The sequence below is a fragment of the Triticum urartu genome, chromosome 5 (assembly GCF_003073215.2).
Source record: "Triticum urartu cultivar G1812 chromosome 5, Tu2.1, whole genome shotgun sequence".
In the NCBI taxonomy this organism is placed as follows: domain Eukaryota; kingdom Viridiplantae; phylum Streptophyta; class Magnoliopsida; order Poales; family Poaceae; genus Triticum; species Triticum urartu.
This window is the reverse complement of record NC_053026.1, coordinates 6,454,231-6,461,514: the sequence shown is the minus strand read 5'-3', so window position 1 is coordinate 6,461,514 and position 7,284 is coordinate 6,454,231. Positions and strand designations below refer to the sequence as shown.

Here is a 7,284-nt window from a genome sequence, read left to right as displayed (position 1 = left end):
TGACCGGGGGCCTCCTTCTCCTCTGGTCTACGATTCGAGCTGTGCTCGTGCGCGCGCACGATTTCGTCTTAGTTTCTAACAAGCGACCGAGCTCTGCTCTGCTCGGTGCCGGTAAATTCGACGGTTTCAATCGAGATCTGTTTGTTCGTTATAGAAGCTGATTCAGCTGAGCCCTTATATTGCTGCTGCTGCTTCTATCCAAAAACTTGCAGAAGTAGATTGCACATCTCAGGGAAAGCATTCTCCAGTTGTTTTATTTGTGAACACCATTGCTCAGTGCTCCATATGCACATTCATAAACATTAGTCGCCAATGGAGCAGAGCGCCATTGCTGATGTAGCTTAAAATGGTGATCAGTGACCGACTGAGTGTGCTTGAAGTTTGAGGTGGAGTGCAAGGAGGAGGACACCCGGGTGGAGATCTACTGCGCCGCCAAGCCGGGCCTACTGCTGTTGATGGTGAGCACCCTGGACACACTGTCCCTCAACATCCAGCAGTGCGTCGTCGACTGCTTCAACGACTTCACCATGCACGCCTCCTGCTCCAAGGCACCAATGATTCCATCCATGGACTCGTCACTTCACCAGCAAACATGGATGAATTCATCTTCTTCTTCAGCTAGATCATCTGTTAAGTCACCAATTCCAGCTAATTGATTCGAGTTTTATATACAGATGCAGAGGGAGATGTGCTGCTGGATCTTATAAGGAGGTCACTCTGACAAGACTGGCTAGCTGTGATTCTCGTGGGAATAAAGAGGATGGGACCTGTGATTGTCGTGGATCTGGAGGTGACACTGATCAGGAAGGTAAGTTTACTACTGATCTGAAGTAATATTACTAGATTGTAAATCATGAATTTAGTAGTTACTGCAGAATATTGGTTAGTTGGTTCAGTTTACCTTTTATGTTTATATGGTCTAACGACATCTGACATAGCAGATGCTTGGTCCAGCTGGAGATAGCTTACATGGTTTTATTTCACCATAATATATTTCCAACAAGATCGTTCCCTATTGTTTCCTGAAGAAAACTAACGATCAAACTGTAGAAAAAACATTGTTTAGAGAGGAGTTAATATACAGTTTGTAGTCTTGCAATTGGCTTCTAAAATTTACAGCAGGAGTCCGCAATGAGTTTGAACAAATGAATGCAAAACCTACCAGATTTTGCGATGTTACTGTTTCTTGATATCTTCCTCATTTGTATTATGTGTATTCCTTAGTTGACAACTATTTAATGTATACTCTCCCCTTATTTTGAGGAAACTTCATGGGGCAGAGGATCACTACAATTTTTTGTTTCAAATAGGAAATGAACAAAACATGATTTTGCCAACCTCTCATGTAGTATATAATGTACCTATTTCATAAAGTACATCAGATTACGAGTCGAGGGACTAGTCGAGACTAGTCGCTAGACTAGTCTATGAGTCGCATTCTGGGTGTCGACTAGAAATCTCGTGTAGACTAGTTCGCCGAGTCAAGGAGTCGAAGGACTAGTCATAGACTAGTCTAGACTAGTCATGCACCTTGAGTCGTTTGACTCAATTTTTTTTTATTTTTTAGGGATTGGGAGGGGATAAGTGAGCCAGCCACCCTGCCCCTTTCCCTCCATTGCTTATGCTCTTCATGGATCTGCACTCCTCTGCTCTGGCCCTTTCCCTCCATTGCTTCTGCTCTTCCTAGATCTGCCTTACGGTCTCCCTCTGCTGCCTTCTGGCTACTGGATCCGCTTGTCCCTCAGGTTGCAGTAAGCAAGCAAGCATACTAGCAAAGTAATTTCCCCCTTCTCTTCTTCCCTTCTTTGATTCGATTTTTACCCCCTGCCCTCTTCTTTATTTCGTTTTGTTTGCTTCAGTTTCAAGATCCTTAGGTCTAAAGTGCAATGCCTATGCCGGAAATATCTCAAGTACTGTATTCAGCAGCTGCAGCTCAGACCAATGAGCAATATGATCCACCGAAGGATCCTGCAAGAAGCCAGCTAGGAGCAAGGATCCAACATGGAAATATGCTTACTGGACTAATCTGCAGGACAAATTGACGCTCCAATGCACTTTCTATAGTATATATTACATATTAATACTAGGTTTTAGTAATTGATTACTGCAAGTTGTGAACTACAGTACCATGTCGACTAGTCTAGCAGTAGTCTAGACTAGTCACGACTAGTCTATGAGTCTCAACCTTCGAACGACTCATCGACTCGTCGACTCGTAAACGTTGGTGCAAATACAAGTTTGCAACTCATGACGATGAGTCGAGGAGTGAAAGAAGTTTGGAACTCACACAAGTGTCATACTCGCATGACCAAATCAGGCTACGAAGACAAGTCTTCATGCGCACATGTATTACCTTGTCTCTGTTGTTGTTATTCTTTTTTCTGAAGAAAAAAACTGCTGTCATTAGGCTCTAAATTTAGGGAAGTGACAAGTCTTCATGGCACTTAGGGAAGTGACAAGATCCGGGGCTAGATACACTTGGACTAACAAGCAGCTAGCCCCAGTCCGATCCGTGCTCGATCGTGCTTTCATGTCTCCGGACTGGGAAATTTTGTTTCCTCTATGCTCACTCCTTGCCGAAACAAGGATTGGGTCGGATCATGTGCCGCTAATCTTGTCTTCAGGGGAGGACAGAGTGGGTCACAGCCCGCGTTTCTATTTTGAAACTGCATGGTTCAAGATACCGAACTTCTACACCATCTTTAGGGAGAGATGGCAGAAATGCGTCTAGCTCGCGGGCCAGCAACGTGGCCCTTTGGAGTTCTGGACTGCGGTAGGGGGCCGCTTGCGTGCAAGCCTTAAGGGGTGGGGCGCGAACCAGGGCCGTGATGACAAAATCCTGAGGGCAAGGCTCATCGAGGAGATTGCTATTCTCGACGGCCAAGCGAACACGCGCCCTTTCTCCGAACTAGAATGGGCGCGGCGATATGCCCTTGAGGGGCAAGTCGAAGCTCTGCTACGCGCAGAGGAGGAATACTGGAGGCGCAGGGGTGGCCTCAAGTGGACGCTCAAGGGGGATGCGAACACGAAGTATTTCCACGCGTATGCTAATGGCAGGCGCCGAAAATGTTCGATACTCAGGTTGCAGACGGAACAGGGGCTCCTTCTGCAACAATCGGAGATTTCCCGCCACATCTACGACTTTTATATAGGTCTGATGGGGACGGAGGAGGCCCAACGCGCACGTTTACGTGCGGATGTTTGGCTCCCTTCCCAACGGGTGCTCGATAGCGAGAACGAGGGGCTGGAGCTCGCTTTCCTCCTGGAGGAGATTGACAAAGCACTCCAGGGAATGAAATCCGACACGGCCCCTGCGCCGGATGGGTGGCCGGTGTCTATGTTCAAACATTTCTGGCCGCTGCCGCGTGAACCCATTTTCGCGGTGCGCAATGGCTTCATGCGCGGTTTCGTCGATGTAGCGCGGCTCAATTTCGGTGTGCTGTCGCTCATCCCGAAAGTGCCCGGTGCGGATCATATTCGCCAGTACAGACCTATTGCGCTCATTAACGTACCCTTCAAGATATGCGCCAAAGGCTGCGCTACTCGCCTCACGCCGATTGCCCATAGAACTATTAGCCGTGCGCAATCGGCATTCATCCGCGGGAGGAATATTTTGGAGGGACCGTTAGCCCTCCAGGAGACCCTCCACGAGCTCAAACGCACGCACGAACCTGCAATCCTTCTCAAATTAGATTTCGAAAAGGCCTACGACCGCGTTAATTGGGATTTTCTCCGAAAAATCCTTGTTAGTCGAGGTTTCTCGTCGGCGTGGGTGCACCGAGTCATGCAATTGGTCTCGGGGGGCCAAACTGCGGTCTCGGTAAACGGAGAAGTAGGGAACTTCTTCCGGAACAAGCGTGGTTTACGCCAAGGCGACCCCATGTCACCAATCTTGTTCAACTTTGTCGCCGATGCGCTGGCGGCAATGCTGCGGAAAGCGGTGGACGCCGGACACATCAAAGGGGTGTTGGGACACCTCATCCCAGGGGGGATATCACATATGCAATATGCGGACGATACGCTATTGCTTTTTCAGCCGGACCTCCATAGCGTGGCAACAGTTAAAGCCTTGCTCATTAGCTTCGAGCTCATGTCGGGTCTTAAAATCAATTTTCACAAGTGTGAAGTGATGCCCATGAGCATGGACTAGCAGGACGGGAGCCGCATCGCAGATCTCCTGAACTGTAAACTTGGCAAACTTCCGTTTACCTATTTGGGCCTCCCGTTAGACGCTAAGCGCATCTCGATAGAGGGGTGGGCTCCGCTTTGGACTAAGGTCGGTGGACGGGTTTGTCCGTGGAGGGGTAAGTATATGTCCTCTGCCGCGAGGCTGGTGCTCACGAATGCGAGCCTCTCCTCGCTACCGCAATTCGCCATGGGATTGTTCCTGCTGGCCGAAGGGGTACATTCCAAGATGGATACACCCAGGTCCCGTTTCTTTTGGGAAGGATCAGGACCCAAACGCAAATACCACATGGTAAGGTGGGACGCGGTGTGCCGACCCAAAACCCAGGGAGGGCTAGGGATCACAAATACTAGAATCCTTAACATCGCGCTGATGTGTAAGTGGATTTGGAAACTCTCGCAGGGGGCGACGGGTCTGTGGGTAGACCTGTTGCGGGCAAAGTATTTTCCTTCCGGGAATTTTTTCGAAGGAGTGGCGAGGGGCTCTCCCTTCTGGAATGACCTGCAAGCGGTCTAGCCGGCTTTCGCCATGGGGGACAAGTTCGGTATCGGCAATGGGCGTTCGGCCCGGTTTTGGTTAGATCATTGGGTAGGAACCAGGCCATTATGGCAAGACTTTCAGGACCTATACAGCCTGGCGGTCAATCCGGAGCAGCATGTTGCTACGGCACTTGCCTCCTCCCCTCCTGCGATCTTCTTCAAACAAGAACTAACGGGAACCGAGCAAGCTCACCTCACGGTTTTGCTAGATCTTATAGCGCCGGTCGCGCTTTCCCCACTCGAGGACACAGTTACGTGGTCTCTCACTCCATCCGTCAATTTTTCCGTCAAGTCGTTGTACCGGAAGCTTTGCATGGGTCAGTCCCCTCTAGTGCCGAAAGGCTTATGGAATGCGCGTCTTCCACTTAAAATTAAGGTGTTTTTTTGGCAAATGCTGCGCAACAGATTGCCTACCTCGGCTAATGTTGCCAAACGCAATGGCCCGTCGTCCGGCCTATGCGCAATATGCAACGTCCAGGAAGACGCGAACCATGTGTTCTTTCGATGTCCGTTAGCGCGCTTTGCGTGGGCTGCGGTTCGCACCGCAGCCAACTCAGCATGGAACCCGAGCTCGAGCGCCGTCCTCGGGGCCATTATGGACTCGGTCCAAGGGGGCAACAAATGCGTCCTGTGGAGCTGTGTGGGCGCGCTGGCCTGGGCCCTCTGGCTCACGCGGAACAAACTCGCGATCGAGGGAATCTTCCCATCACACCCTGCTAATATCATCTACAAATGCAATCTTTTCCTGCAGCAGTGGAGTCCGTTGGTGAGGCGCAAGGATACTGACAAACTCCAACACGCACAAGAACGTCTCCGCCAAGTCTACCTAATGGCTAGGGAGCCACCCGCCTCTTCTGCGACTTGAAGTGGCCCTTTTGGACGACGCACGAGCGAGCCTGCGTGCTCTAAGCTCAGGCTTCGAGCCTTGTATTCGCCTATGCTTGCTCTGTGCTACTTTTGGCTTGCCCGATAACTCTCCAGACTTCGATTCCAGTTGGCCGGAGCCTCCGTGCTCGCGTTTGTAATCTCAGACCCTGTCAGTTACACTGCCTAGTTTGTGGGCTTTATCAATTTAAAGCCGGACGCGCCCAGCGTCTTCGTTCTAAAAAAAAGGCTCTAAATTTGCCAAGATTTTTTTTGTCTTTGCAATTTTGTTTGCAGGATTGCCGATTTTAGTTACACAGTACCATTTAAAAAGCGGCTGCCATTTGATGAATTGCTGAAGGGTGGTGGCTGGACACCATGGGGGACAGTGTTCCAAGATGGTTAGACGTTAGCTACTGATTCGCAATCTATCAATCCTATCTTCATGTATCTGTGTGTGTTAGGTACATCTACTTGATTTCTTCTTCTGATTTAGGGAGGTCTTCAGAATCTGAGAGGAAATTGATGTAAAATTTATTTTCCTATTCTTGGAAACTCTTGCTTAGGAAAATCATAATGTTCTTTTCATTGTACAAGCAGTACAAGGGCCAACATGGTTGTGCTGATGTCTAGGTTTCGGCTTCCTGGTGAGGTGCCCTCCTCTTGAGTATGCCAGTACTTCACGGTGGTGAGGTCTGTCTCGATGGTAGACCGGTTGATTGATTAAATGGCAATAGGAGCAGCTTAGTGAGCCAGTGATGCAACTGTGCATCGTCTCTTGACCCACCACTGTCAACCCCAGCTACTGCATGTACATATGATCCATGTATCGTGTTTAGTTTCTCACTAAGACTTGGTATGCTTGTGTTGTGATGATCCGAGGAACTCTACCTCTTTTGGAGATCGCCCACCTTTTGGAGACTGCTAAACCTTGACTTGAACAGTTGGATGTGTTTCTGTGATCAGTCATCCAACTATCCACTTGTAAGATTGTCACCTCTATTAATATAGATCTATTAGCATCGATGAAACTACTTCGCTTGCTTTGCTTTATGAATGAACACTCTTCTGCTGCAGTTCTATTCTATGTATTATATTTTTAACCACTGTTGCTTGTTTGGATTGTCAACACGTTAATAAGTGTGTCAGTTTGATTAGTGTGCACATTACCGCATAGGTGGCGCCACCAGGTGGCGCCCCAGCCACTAGTATATACCATCTCTCTCCCGACTACTACAAGGTCAGGTTAGTGCGCCATTCCTCCAGCTCGTTAATTTCTGTCCAGCAATGGAGATCGGAGGGCGAAACCCTAATATTTATTTTCCCCACTACATTTTTCTCAACGAACATACATATAGTACATACAAGGTCAGCAGGCCTAGCTAGGCAGCGCCGCGTGCATACGTGCTGCTGCGGATGATCTCATCGGCCAAAGCCCTATACGTTGTTATCACCGTGTGTTCTATAGATCACAATAATGGTTTTGATTTTGCTGCAGATAACTCCATGTGGCCATGTGTGTGTGTTTGTGTGTGTGTGTGTGTGTACAATGCTACTAAACAGTTACTTAAAAGTGTGTAAAATACAAAAAGGTACTTATAGTAGTTTCATAGACTGGCGTGCTTCTAATTATATATGAATGAATTATGTGATATAGGTTGTTACATAATCTTTGTGTTGTAAGCAGACCAACGA

The 7,284-nt window shown here is 48.4% G+C and overlaps 1 long non-coding RNA gene across 2 annotated transcripts; it reads left to right on the top strand.

Moving 5' to 3' along the window:
- Positions 1–12: 12 nt before the first annotated feature.
- Positions 13–6,182, top strand: LOC125506836. Of its 2 annotated transcripts, XR_007282783.1 has the most exons (5): positions 13–458; positions 675–808; positions 1,311–1,776; positions 1,860–2,346; positions 5,887–6,182. It is a non-coding gene; the product is annotated as an uncharacterized LOC125506836 (long non-coding RNA). The 2 variants fall into 2 exon arrangements; XR_007282782.1 differs by having other exon boundaries at positions 1,311–2,346.
- The last annotated feature ends 1,102 nt before the right edge of the window (positions 6,183–7,284 follow it).